This window comes from Python bivittatus, unplaced genomic scaffold (assembly GCF_059951505.1).
Source record: "Python bivittatus isolate LINGU-HERP-01145 unplaced genomic scaffold, Pbiv_v1 ctg000480_np1212, whole genome shotgun sequence".
Classification (NCBI taxonomy): Eukaryota; Metazoa; Chordata; class Lepidosauria; order Squamata; family Pythonidae; genus Python; species Python bivittatus.
The window spans coordinates 40,468,349-40,483,714 of record NW_028277075.1 but is presented as its reverse complement, the minus strand read 5'-3'; positions in this window follow the sequence as shown (position 1 = coordinate 40,483,714).

Genomic DNA, 15,366 nt, shown 5'->3' with positions numbered 1-15,366 from the left:
TGTGTTTGGAGATTTATGATATGAGGAAAAAAAATCCTTACCTTTCACCCATTCCAGGATCTGAGAAGAAAAATAAGATCTGTAAAGGAAACATTAGGGATCTTTAAAATCCTTTCTGAAGTGTGTGTATGTGTATGTGTGGGTGTATGTGTATGCACACACCTGTATATGCATGTCATGCTCTCAAGTAACATTTTAAATAATATGTTTTGACAATCCACAGCACTACAATTTATAATTTATTACAATTTATAATTTATTGTGATTTAACTTTGAAGTTTGCAAAAAAGAAAAAGAGTCTAGAAATTTACTTCATGGGCAGAATAACTTGGATGTAAGCAACCTCTGACTGTAACTCAGATGTAGGTTTGTCCTATCAGAATTCTTCTGACCTTTCTCCAGGCATGGAAAATTCTCAGTTCTTTTGCCTTGATAAATTCCATGCTGGACCCACATGCTGGACCCTCTATGCTGGACACACGCAAAGCAAAACATATCTGTCCGTACTAGGAGGATAACAGGTTTGATCTAAAATCATGTTAGTGGCCTTCTGGATATTGACTAAAAATATAGCCATGGTAGAATGAGTCCAGGCTATATGAATTAATCCATCTCTACCAACAAGGCAATTACAACCAACTCTTATTAAACTTTCTCTGAGGTGTGAAGTCTGTTTAAAATAGAATTTTGTTATAGTAACCTGATTTTATGATGAAAAGAAATTAATTTCATCTTCTTTATGGTTACCTTCAACTGATTCACAAAAACAGACCCGTCTAACTCATTATTCCAACTATTTACTAAATAGTTAATTTCAATTTCATAAATTTCTTCAATTTATTTTTTGTAAAAGTGGACTACATTTTAAGAGCCACAACTGATTCCTCCAAAACTCTTAACAACAGTGAAACTTTAGAGGCAGGAATGATATCAGAACAAAACAGTAGAAATAGCAAGGGCTTAAACTGAATAAATTGCAAAATTCCTTCTTACATAAACTAATCTTGGCTGTAACTTTTACAGAAGTTTGTAATTTTTTTTAAAAGAGTTACAACAGAACTAAGTTTGTCCAAAATAATAAAATTGCTAGAAGTTCAATTACTATCCAAATTTGCCAGCTATTTTCCTTTAAATTATTCCACAATATAAGTTTTTCAGGGGTAAAATAATTACAATTATGTCTTCAGCCTAATATTTTCCATATATATATCCTGAAGCACAAAGTTCAGGTATTAAAATTGATCCCAAAACAAACAAAAACCAAATACTTCCTGGGATTTAGTAAAGTAACGTAATAGCTTTCAGATTGAGATCAAAGAGGAGATGGATTCTAACAAAACTATTCTGAACAACTCCTAAGAAATTCCTAGGAAAGCTAAATACTCAAATAAACCTGAAAATATGGAAAATTAAATCTGATTTTCCCAACAGGAAACTGTGGTGTGTACAATGAAAATCTGGCTGAATAACACTGTCAAAGATAGGAGTTATATCTCTTCTTTCATGTGTTTCAAAATTGAAATAGTATTCATATTTTCTAGTCAAGGAAGATTCCTAGGTATGTTTATACTGAGGTAAGTAAAGGAATTAGAAGAAAGCTAAAACTCCCATCCCTGTATCTGACAAAATTATTATTAAGACCCAAGGACATCAAGTCTGATTTGCTCCAATTTACAGAATACTGTAACTAGACAGGTAATTATTAGCAAAATGAAAGCAGCAGTGATGATCTATAAAGCATAACAGATAATTTGCACACAGCATAAACTTATACACTGCCTCTGCTGGTGTGACCCTTTAGTCGTTTTTGGAATTTCTTGTAACACAAGAGATCTGAAAGAAAATTAAAAAGAAAAGAAGAAAGAACTGGTGTGTGCCATAGCACAACTTTAACTATGGTGGTAACAGACAAGTCATTTCAAAGTCAAATAAAATACCTGAAATGACCAAAAATCAGTACCCACTTCAAAACCTTCCTAGAAACCTTATCAAAAGCTTTGTCAGGATCCAAAGAAACAACAGCTGCTATAATCTGCTTGGCTTTTAATTAAAGCAATTATATCAGTTAAAACTCTAGTATGAGAACTTTGACAGTCCAAAGAAATCCTGGCTGAGCTGGTTGGACAGGAACTGGAATCAGAAACTGTAATCTATGGGCTGATGTAGCTTTTAGATCTTATTGGACATAGAGGTCTATAATTGGAACATTCAGTTAGCACCTTAAGTTGCCTATGAAAAACTACAATATTTGCCTCACTGAAACTAAGGGATAGAAGTATATTTGAAAAAACTTATACATATACCTTCAATTAAATAGGAGATAAGAATCTAATTTACCTTTTGCATTAATTAGCTGGAAAAGTATCAGGACCAAGAACCTTCCTATACAGGTCCTATATGACCTAGATGGAAATATGCAAGAACTGTTATCTGGGCAAAAGGGGCTGAAGAATTTCAAAGTCCAGAACAATGAGGTAACATTCAGAAGTGGCTTAGAGGCCTCCCTCATTCACTGAAGGAGGAGAAGGTATAGGATAATTAGGCTTGCAAGATTGTGTTATTGTAGCCAATCTCAACAAAAGTAATTTTAGATTTTCTGTGGAGCTGATTTCCTGGTCTGGCCTACCTAGCGGCACTGACGTGTCTCTTCATTCCTGTTATGGTGATCACCATTTCTAGAAGGGAAAAAGTAAAGTGTGATTAATAATCTGTTGCTGTGATAGCTAATCTCACTTTCTGTGAAAAGGAATCAGTCCCATCATCACAAATTAGATAGAAAACTGTAAAATTTGGACTACCCCCCACCCAAAAGCCCAATTGTTTGAATGATCTAGAATCAGTATATACCTTCCCATGTATATGATAAATAAAAGATACAATATTATGTTGTTTAATTTGTTTAGTCTAGAAGCTGATATCTTACTAATTTTTTCTTCTTAGTATTGTTGCCTCATATAATGTAGCAATTCTGTTTCAATAGCATACAACTTCTTAAGAACATTTTAGCAGAGACCAAACATCAATATTACTTAGGAGACAGATAGGATGCATAAAGACCTAACAATTCTTCAAAGTCCTCCTTTAGGAATTTAATTTTAACTAACCACTGTTTCCTTTTATACAAAACATAACTTAATAATTGCTTTTGCTGTATCCCAACCAAAACCATGATGAAGCCAAGTCCCTAATGAGATAAAAACTTTCTACCAGCTGTAGCTTAATGAAACCTAATAATAATGAAAACAAAAATATATGCCAAACATTGTCAAATGAGATCATTAGTTTCACAGGAACATGGTTTGAAATACTTATAACCTTTGTGTCACATGCTATAACTTTAGCTTCCAAAGAATGAAGCACCAGGAAATAATTTAGTGGGTACAGGATTGCAGCCATATTGCCAGAATCCCCATAGCATAACTATTTTTGTGCAAAATTGAGCCACAAAGGAAAGAGATAAGGAAGGAAAGCTTTCATTTCAGATTTTTCATCTAACTGCCTAAAGGTATAGACTGTACAAGATTTATTCAAAACATTTTTATCCTGTTCTTCAATAAAATTTCCTGCACGTGATTTATAGGAAAACCTTGTTTCCATTTCAAACTCAAATAAAATTCTCTTTAGCAGCTAAGACAAAGAGCTCATGTGAATACAGAGTCCAATTGGTGAGTCTCTTCCCACATCATTAAAGTATCTGAAACAGGGAGCTTGGTAAGTTTGTGGAAGGTTCCCACTGGAGAGGTATATTCCAACACATGGGATGCTAGAAGGAGTAAGAAGAAGGAGTTAAAGACACACCTTACAGTTCTTTTGCAGATCAGAATGAAATCACACTCAGAAAGTTCTCAGAAACAGTTCAAGTTGGTGCCATTACATGAGAGCGAAACTCAAAACAATCTAAGTGTTCCATGTTCTGCTGGAACAAAACTTACAATGTTTTGAGTGTTCTGGAAATAATGCAGCCAATGCAAACTTGGGGTCAGCTGCTGCTTCTTGTTTTCCAAGACCAGTAGATGGGAAGTAGTCTATGCTAAGTGAAAAAAAAAAAAAGATTTTTGAAAACATTAAAGGGAAACTCCTTGGTTGTCACAACTGAAAAAAATATTTGGAAATCTCTCTCTATATATAAAAACCACCACTCTGTTTTCAACAGAGATCTTTTTAATTCTAAATCCCCCCTCTGTCCAATGATTACAGGATGGAGAGAGTGGCTAATCTCTCCTCCAAATTAGCACATTCCTTTCTGAGCCATTCTTAATGCTTTGATTTGTTTAAAATCCATTTGGCCAGGTTTTTTTGTGAACGAATAGCCTTTATTGCCATCATTTACAATTTTACAAGTAAATTATAAATCTCAATAAGAATACCCCTCCCCCCAAAAATGACTACAGATGAAAGTATATGCTATTAGTAAGATAATAGGAAGAAGACACATAAGGAATGGAAACAAAATACTTACATAGTGTTAGGAACACAAAAAACTGGTCAGTCAACTTGATTAAATATTATACCTATAAAATGCCTAATGCAACAGTTAAGCACGAGAATAGTATTTTAATGTACTATTATTTTAATATGCTATAACATTTTAAAATTTGAAGCACTAGAATATTTAAAGTAAAGGCCTATTGATTGGTAAAATAACATGAAATAATTTCTTTATTAAGTTATTTATTTATTAATCAAATTTATATGGCTGCCCATCTCAGAAAAAGTGACTCTTATCAAGTCAGTGCCACTAGTTGGCTTATAATAGGTAGGTAAACCTATTTATCTATTATCGTTGACCAAAATGTGGGTTTATAATATAGTAGCAATCCTAAAATATTTACTTAGGTAAGTTTAACATTTTGTAACAGATCTCCATATTTGACATCAAACTTTTATGGGTACCTGTGTAGAGGGAACAGCACAAAAGAATATGGGCAAGAGTTTCTATGACCCATCCCCACATGAGCAGAGTTCTTCCTTACAAGGGATCTTCTGATATCTACCCTCAAGAATTGCTGCTGGGAGTATATCAAAATGGGCAAGAGTCAAAACTCAGCCATACATTGGGAAAGTAAGTTGCTCAAGATACTGGCTGCTGGTGGGGTAAAACTAACTAGCTAGCTACTACACCTGCAGAAATTCTGCTTTGATCTTCCTGCCTGCCCATATTGATTAATCTTCATTTCAGAATATCCCATGCTGAATAGCCTTTGGGGGGAAAAATACCATTTTCTGCTCTATCCTAACTTCCCAGGGTGTATTGAAGGAGCCAAACTTGTGGGGCCAAAGCTTGTGGTAGAAAATCTGACTTTGGCCAGACATTAAATATTCTCACCCAATCCCTGGTATCAACTTTGGGCAGGCCTGCCTCTAGGCAGAGTTCTGCATTAGGTACACAGCATGCTACTTGGAAGACTTTTCTTAAAAATCTGGGCTGGATTGACTGAAGCAGAGATCTCTGATTTTGTAGATGCAGTTCTTCTCCATAAAGACTTGGGCTAGAGATTTGGCCATGAAAAGCTCAAGGGCAGCTAGAATACATTGTGCTCCTTTTGGATAGAAAAATGACAGAATGGTGCACTGTCCCTTTGCGTCTTCTGGGAGACATGCAAGAGGTAAGCTTTCTGATTCCCATTTGACTGAAAGATCCTCCCAAGATAGTTAAAACATGTACCTGGCCACATTTCTGCCCACTGACAGTCCAGTTCAGGCCAATGGGTCTCTCTGAGAATGCCATCACCTTTCTTTTGTTTCAGTTCAGTTGTACATGGTGATCCAAATAGAAAAGAAATAGAGAGTGAAAGGCCCTCTTTAATCTAGTGGGATAAGTGATAAAATCACTGTGTCATCTGCATAGAGTAGGACTGCTATTGCTCTGCCTGCAATGTTTGGTGGGGGTTGTTCTGCTTTTGTCAGATAATCAATAATGGGATGTACATAAAAATTGAATAATTAGGGGGCAAGAATGAAGCCTAGTTTGACTCCACTCCTGGTACAGACAGAGTCATAAAGTTCTTCTGCTACATTACGTCTTACCTTCAATTTATATTTTCATGCATTTTATAGATGAGGGTAAGCAGTCATTTGTTAACTGATGGGTCAATTGATGTACCTCTGAACTTTTCCGGTTATTTATTTCTGAAGATGCTATCAAAGCCGTGCTTAAAGTCAATAAATGTGCCATATAGAGCAGATCTTATACTTCTTATGTATTTGGACAATGACTCAAAAAGTGACTTAATTCCAGTTCCTGCTCAATTGTATTCCTGCCTTCTCAGAAGCTTGTTTTTATCAGGAGCAAGAATATTTTCCATGCCCATCCAGTCTATGAGTTTCCACTATGAATGTTTTGCATATAGCCTGTTTATAAACTAATTGGGCAAAAATGTTTGTTTATTTTTATTTTTATTTTATTTATCAAATTTATATGGCCGCCCATCTCATTCAAAGTAAATCTGGGTGGCATACCCCCCTCCAAAAATAAAAATTAAAACATTCAATAAAATAAGTTAAACAATAAAAATATATAAAAACAAAATAAATAAAGCTAGATCACAAGAGGGGAGATATTATGTATAATATAGCCAGCATCTATGGATACCCAGGCTTGGAAAAAGAGCTCTCTGGAAGGTCACAAGGGTTGGGGCCAACCTCACATCAGGAGGGATAATGTTTCAGAGTGTAGGTGCCATTGCAGAAAAGTCTCGTCTCCTAGGCTCCATCAGACGAAACTCCCTTGCAGATGGGACTTGCAACATGCATTCTTGCCAGACCTGATCTACAAACAGGTAGATGTAATTGGGAAGAGGTGGTCCCTCAAGTAACAAGGCCATGTAGGGCTTTAAAGGTCAAAACCAGCACCTTGAATTGGACCTGGAAGCAAACTAGCAGCCAGTGCAACTCACAGAGCAGAGATGTGACGTGTGCCCTTCCAGGGGCGCACATAACTGCCTGAGCTGCTGTATTCTGCATCAGTTGAAGCTTCCAGATACTCTTCAAGGGCAGCCCCATGTAGAGTGCATTGCAATAGTCCATTTGAGAGGTGACCAGGGCATGAGTAACTATGCAAAGAGCCTCATAATCCAGGAACAGGTACAACTGGGACACAACATGAAATTGCACATTGATCAGGAGTCATGAGTCCAGAAGGACCCCAGATTGCACACCAGGTCTGTTTGGGGCAGTGCCACCCCCATCCAGTACAAAGATTCAGAAGGCCCTAAAAGCCGGAGCCACTCAGTCTTGCTGGGGTTCATTTGAAGTCTGTTGTTTCCCATCCAGGCTACCACAGCCTCCAGGCACTGGGATAGGACATCCACAGCATTTTGGTTGTTTGGTCTATCTAGGTAAATTGTGAGGACAGGATTGGCTCCATCTTTCCCAACACCTTGTTTTTTCATATATTAATTGTGAGATCTATATTCATTATAGATCATGCAATTTGCTGTAAATTCTTAGAATTCTTAGCCAACAACACAGCATCAACTACATACAAAAGTACTCATAGATTCAGTTCCTAACCAATTCTACTGGTGCCATAAGCATTCCTTATACATTTGTCCGTAAACATATTAAAGAACAAAGGGGATATCACATACCCCATCTTACACTCATGTATTTCTTAATGACCTGCTGGGGGGCGGGGGGAGAAACTGGTCTGCACACCCCTTGTCCACACTAAAGCTGCTTTGTGCTTCTCATATTTTGCCTTTGTTGGCCCTTGAACCTGTTTGATCAGAATTCTCCCTGAGACACTTAGTCAACTTATCCCATGCAATATTACCTGAGGGACTGTCTCATCCCCATTATATCAACCTGTCCCACCTGGGCAGACAGGAAAGGTATGTTACAGACACTGTCAATTAAAGAATGTCGCTCGGTGGGTCTCTGGAAAAGAGCCTGCTCTGCCATTGCTCCCATCCTATGGAACACTCTCCCCCCAGAGGTGAGGTAGGCCTTCTGGAAAAACATGAAGACCTGGCTCTGCCAGCTTGCATGGGTATTGATGAGGGGTAACCAACCTTGGGGGCGGTTAGCACCCTGAAGATGTTTCCAGAGGTCGATAATTTATTTATGCCATCTATCCCTTGGATTATATTATGTATTTTTGATTACTGTTTTTATCATATTTTAATTGGTTTTTGCTCTTATTTATTGTAAACTGCCCAGAGTCGCTCACTGAGTGAGATGGGCAGTGACTAAATTTGAAATATAAATAAATAAAAATAAATCTGCATTCAGTCTTTCTTACATTTCCTTCATATAAGGGATTCTTTCAATAGCCAGGCATAGATGTGGTCTTCACACATATGTTAAGCAAATCTCACTCACTCTAAGTAAATTTCATCTATATTTTAACATTTCTCAAGTTATGTCATCTGTACTTGCAGTCTTATAATTTTTCAAAATTCTCACAACATTTATGGCTTACTTTTCATTATTTTTATAGCATTTGTTTCAATTTCTTTTATCAACTTATGATTCCCATACAAACCTCTAAAATACTCCTTCCAGCATTCTCTTACTTCAGATTCATTCCAATGCATTTAATCACTTTTATTTTCAATTCCATTCACTCTGCTGGAGAATCCTTATTTAACCCTCTTCACCCAAATCCCAAACAACTTGTTTATTTCCACTACAATTGCCCTGCATTTCCTTCCTTCCTTCCTTCCTTCCTTCCTTCCTTCCTTCCTTCCTTCCTTCCTTCCTTCCATCTTTTTTTGTCTATACACATGAATGACAGTATCTTTCTGTCATTCTAATTTTGGAGCATTTTCCTCTATTTTCTTATTTGCAACGCTTTTCACTTCTTTGTTCCATCAAACATATTTTTCACACTTTCACTTAGTATAACTGCACACACTTCTATGACACTCTGTAATACAATTCATTTCATTCCGTGTCAAGCTGCTTTCACCATTCCTTACTTCATTCTGTTGGGTGATTATCTTCTAAATCTTTTTCATAATAGGTTCTACTTTCTTTTCTTGAAGTTTTAGTTTCCTTTTCTTCCATGTCCATTTTATCGCTAAAACTCACCCAAAATGGTCTGTCCTTCATTCAGAATCTCTCATCACCCTTGTATCCATAACTAATTATCTTAATCTTTCATCATAAACAATTAAATCAATCATACTTTTAAATTTATATTCATTCTTCCAGCATATCTATGTATGAATAGACATGCTTAAACCACATAAAAGGATCTTTTTATATGCAGATGCTCACTAAACAGTCACTATTCTTATTCATTCTTGTGTCTCTGAATAGCCCAATCACTTTTTATGTATTCTCCTATTTTGTTCCCACCCATTCATTCATATCACCTAATAGAATAATTTTCCCTATATGGCATTCATTCAGTCTGTTGCACAATTTGTCCCTAAAGTCATCTATTACTTTCATTATCGCTATTCATTGGGACATAACACACAACTGCCACTAACCTAAGTATTGTAATTTTCATACGCACCCACAACCACCTAGATGACCCCAATTCATACTTTCTGAAATACTTTTTATTCCTTTTATTCATAAAGTACATCTTCACTTCCCTGCATGTGTTCATCATGCTCTACACTAGATGAGCCGCTTCATTCATTTTTGTTATATCTTCTGCCTTCTCCTTTCATAGATACCCAACATATCTTTTATTCTTCCTTTATTTCACTTGTTAACTCATGTGCTCATATAACCCATTTATACATCTTATGTTCCTTGTCACAGTCTTTCATTGTCGTGGTTGACACAAGATCGACTAGTAGGTGTTGACTTCTCTTGCCCATCATATTTTTGTCAGTCAGACCTTTCACATAATGCTTTCTGCTAAGGTAGAGAATGGGTAGATTAGGTTACTAGCCTTCCTTGTGCCTGTGCCACATGCAACATTCCCTTCACCATTGTAAGGACAGTACCAGGAACAGTAAAAATAACAGAGAATAAAAAGCATAAATAAAACATTTTTAAAAATCACATCAACATTAGCACTTTATTAAAAAGCTAGAGATAACAAACATTTCTTCAGTGCTAAAGATAATAAAAGAGTCACCGGCATAGTTTGATTGGAGAAAGGCTTTCCAAAGATAAAAAGCTATACTAAAAAGGAGTCCACAGTATGGAAGGGTGCCCAGAGCAGGTCCTCTGAAGCCAGAAAAAACATAAAACCCAAGACTGTGGGAGAACAACAGTCACTTGACCTCATACAGCCACCTTGCAGGCTTCCCATGGCATCCCCAAGGTTAATGGAAAAACCATGTTTTAAAGGCCTTCCAGAAGGCTGACAAAGATGGGGCTAACCTCACCTTGGGGGGAATGATGTTCCAGGGGGTAGGGACCACAGCAGAAAAGGCACACCACCTGGGTCCCATCAGCATACTGATGATACCTCACCCCATGGTGATGAATGAAGTCACCCACTGGCTTCATGTGGATGTTAAATAGGAGTGGAGAGAGAACTGAGCCCTGCAGAACCCCACATAACAAGGGTTGAGGACGAGACCTCTCACTCCAAATTAACGCTGACTGGTACAGCCCCACAGAAAGGAAATGAACCAGTGCAATACTGTGTTGCCCGCTCCCAGCCCATGGAGCTGATCTGGAAGGATATTATGACTGACAGTATTGATGGCTGCTGAGAGGTCAAGAAGAGCAAGGACAGATGCACAACCCTGTCCTGCTTCTGCCAAAGACCATCTAAAAGCATGACCAATGCTGTCTCCATCCCATGCCCAGGCCTGAATCCAGACTGAAAGGTGTCCAGATAATCCACTTCATCCAGGGCCCACTGAAGTTGCTGTGCAACCACCTTCTCTACAACCTTCCCTTAAAAGGGAGATTCCTTCTCATACTATTGTCTCAAGCTAAGAAGAACTTTATACATTAAAACCAGAACTTTTATACATTAAAGCTAGAACTTTGGGACTGGAAATGAACTAGGAACCAGTGAAGATCATAAAGAATTTGAGTGATGGAACCCAGTTCCAGTCAGTTCTTTTGTCACAGCATTTTCTACTAACCACAGTTTCTGATTCATCTTCAAGGGTAGACCCATGAATAATCCAATGTGGTAATCTAAATATGGTAAGATGTTACCATGGTGTGGATTGCTGTAGTAAAGCTATATCTATCCAAGTAGGGCCAGACTGGTGCACCAACCTAGCTGATGAAAGGTAGTTCATATTATATAGGTCACTTGTACCTGTAGGGTCAAAGATAGATCCTGAAGCACCCCCAAAATATGTACCTGATCTTCCAGGGCGAGTGCAATCCAGTCCAGAGCAGGCTGATAAACCACCACTAACAATTCTGTATCTTGTCTCAACTGAGCCTCAGTTTGTTGGCCTGCATCCAGTTCTTTACCACAGCCAGGCACTAATTCTGCAATTCCATTTAGGCTGGATCTGATGAAAAGGAGAGATAGAACAGGGTGTCTTTGGTTGATAACACTTCACTGTGAGAGATCATTTGGATATTTATGGTGGTTTCATGTACGTGCTGAACAACATGGGGATAAAAATAGAGCCTTGCAGAACTTCACAGTGTAAACATTTTTTGTATTAAGCTTGCTTTTTTTCGTCTTACTAATGACAAAATGGGGGATGACTGAACCCTCTTTTGGACATTTTAAAATTAATGATTACAACAGGGGAAAAGAAATGGATATCAATGCCAACCTCCCTGTCCCTCTGGAATTCCCCATGGTGGTTGATCCTTGTGAAGATTTTGGACCTGGCCGAGGAGATAACAAGCAGCCATGGAAGCTCACTGTATACCTTTGGACCAGCCTCTTTCTTTCAGCTCTGGTTAATGCTAGGTGTGGACAAAATTAGAAGTGGGAATGCTTTACACACCACCTTTAGCTCCTGGAAAAATGTAGTATATAAAGCTAGCAAATATACTGATAAATAAACTCTTTTTTTTTTAGGTTTTCATGTCAAAGTGAAGAGTGATGTTCTCACACTGACAGTCAATATCTGAGGAAGTTATACTTGGCTTCTAAGGGAACAGCTTAACTTTTGTAATGTCATATTTTAAAGTGTTCTTTTTTATAAAAAGAATCTGGAAAGTGGGGAGGTTGGCCTATTTATTTATTACCATTTATGTCTTTGAACACAAAATATTATAATTTTGATTAAAGAAAGCTAATCCAGATATGCTTGGATTTTTTTCTTACCTGGAAAGTGTGCAAACAAAATAAGAAGATATATAATTTTTTTTCTCCCTTCTTCCAAACAGGTCCTATCAATTCCCCCAAAAGTTGTACTTTGTTCCAAAACAGGCAATTCAGGCATCTGGCACACAACTGGCGGTAGGTTTGCAATGCTAATTAGGAAAATGGTGGAAGAGAAAAAAGAGAGTGCCATGCCAACACTGTTACTGTACCAGTCAATTGATCATCTACTGCAGTTGGGTTTCTAAACAACAATTTCCTACTATTTGACCCTGAGAATTTTTTTTTTTAAGTGATAGGAACCCCTTTTTGTTTTGTTTAAAATTGAGGGCAGAAATGTCACCAGCAGTGGTGCATGACTTTCCCCATTTTTTTTCTTTTAATTTTCTGCAGCCGTGAAACACAAAGAAACCTTAGTGTTTTGTTTTAATTTTTTTAAAAAGGTAAATCCTCTTGATTATAGACAAAAGTACTCCAGTTCAAAATAAACACCGCACACTTTTTCAGTTTGCAACTACACTTCTTAACCACTCCAGCAGGGGGGCTGATCACATCATTCTTTCATGGAGAAAAAGATGCCCAGCTTCATCCAAACAAGAAAAAAGAAAAAAAAAATGAACCAAAGAGAGACACCATCCTTTCATGAATAAAATTAGCCGTTGATCAGATACTCTCAACATAAATTGTGTGTATCCTCATGACATTTCAGCTGTACAGCAGTATCCACTCTTAGTTTTGTCCTGAGAAAAAAATCAATTAAGACATTGATTTTTTTTCATTTTTGCTTCCTCCTAAATACCACTCTGTAAACAAGGCTTTCCTGTTATCCAGGGAAGTATATTCCTTAGGCTAGATTGTCAGGTAACACTGTCAGGTGAACTGCTGCTACTTAGGAAGAGGAGAAATGACTTCATGTAGAGAGGGGACAGGGAACCTGTGGCTCTGGAAGTGTTTATTGGCGCACAGTGAGTAAGACACAGGCTTATCATCAAAATTATGTTTCTCCCCAAGAACATCTTCTGGACAACACGAAGTTGGAGAAGGATCCATTAAAAATTACTCTCATTTTCATCATTTACAAAGATCAATCATCCTCAACTTGGTGTTTTGGACAATTGCACAACTCCCATAATTTTAAGCAAGCATGGTCCAGTGATTATTTACAGGGGGGAAATGCATAGTAACGACAGATATAAATGTCATGTATAGGTTATCCCTACTTTTTCTATGTGATTGTGCTCCATAAATGAGATGGTTTCTAGAATACTATTTTCTTCATATTTATAGTCTACCTTTCAACTGAACCAAGGAAGGAAGTCATTATATGCACTGCAACCATGTGTCTTTATGCAGAGAGACAAGTCAACATCAGAATGATTCATGTTCATTAAAAAAGATCAAACTAATTAAAAAGTCAGTTTTTTTAAAAAAAGTTGGCCCTAAAATATGTATCACCTCCTTAAGAACCTATATTAATAAAACTGCCAAGCAGCATCACTTAAAGTTCTGAAGTCCTGAAAATGGACTGCTTCAAGCAAAGCGTACTACAGTTTGGAGCTCATGCTTGGGGAAAAAATAAATAAGTTAGGTTTTATCAAACCCAGAGCCATGGCTCTGACTTCAACAGCTTATTTATTGGATAATAATATTTAATATTTAAATTTAATAAAATATTAATGTTTAATATTAAATTATTAAAATACTTCATCTTTCTGCATGTAGGCCCCCAAGGTAAGCCAAATTTGTAAAAGCACCCAATGCAGCATCATAAATATCAAAATTAAATCTGTAAATAAAAGCATCAGCAAAAGATAATTAGCAGCATCATATCCTACTTTCTAAAGCCTGGACGTCTAAACTGGGAAAGCGTCTCTCTCCTTCCCTCTCCTCTTCCTCTTCCTCCTCCCCCCCCCCCCCCCGCACAAGAAATAATTGCAAGGAGGTGAAAACAGACCATGGAAAAAAACAAACTGAGAACAGGATAAGTGCACAATGGAATGACCTTTTGGAGGATGGCTTGGTGTGACAGGTTCTTTTGGGGAACTGGTGCAGGCCACAGGCAAGAAGGAAAGCTTTGTCTTTATTTGATTTGTTGTACAAAAATTAATATTGCTTTACAAACAACATTGAAGAGGTACCTATTTATTGCCAAGGGGTTGTTTTTGGTGGGCAGGGTACATTCCTGTGGCTTTTACTTGTTATTTCGATAACTATTTTCCTATCCGGATATATCTTTATTTCTAAATCTCTCTGTTTCTCTCTCCCTATACATATAATTATTTAGTAAATATCTCATTCTTCTAGCTTTCTATGGGATTATAAACTTGTCTTCCTCCTTTCCCCTCTTTTTCTTTGACAGGCAGGCGTGAACGGCCCACGCCCGCATTAATTATTAGGGCTTAGCTAGGACTGGCCTTAGTTCCTCCCCAACTGACTGCTGAGAAGCTAAGATGCTTTTCCCCCAGGTCGTGGCTGCTTGGTTGCCTGCTGGCTTCTCTAAGGTTTTTGGCCAGGTATCAGTTGCCTCTGAGGGTTGGGCGTCTCTTGGTTTCTGGCTGGGAGGGAGAAGAGTTTGTTCCCAGTTCTGGCTGGCTGCTGGCATTGCTGTCACGGGTGCTGTGACTGCTGGGCTCAGCAGTTGTTCCTGCCTCTTGGTTCTGATGCTCACAGTTCTTGGCCATTGGTGTCTCTGACACCACTCCAATTGCTCTGGGCCTGCAGTTGCCCTCTGCACTCTGGTGCCAGTTCCCATGCACTCACCAAGCAATCTTCCTCCTGGGCATCTTTTGGTTTTCTCAGCTCTTTCCTGCAACAGTATCATGTTTCTCTCTGCAACACACTTCAGCATGGCTGTCTCCTCCCGATGCATCCACTTCTAAGTTTGGAAGGCTTCTCTTTTTGTGGCTGGAATTCAGGTATAATTCTCTTCCCAGGAGCATCCAAGTTGGAAAGCTGGACACTCCCTCTTTTTGCTCTTCCTCCCTCCCCACCATTTCTTTCCATTTTTCTAGACCCTATTCAATAGTGACAGGCAATTTCATAAGCAACTTGATTCCCAGGGTACCTCTAGAAGAGGCAATTGAAGCTGATGGCAGGAGAAAATGCATCTGACTTAATAGGCACTTAGTTGAATGTTTTTCCCCCTTTTACTATGGAAGTTTTTCATGGCCGTCCCTGGATTACATGGTCAGATTTTTGTTCAG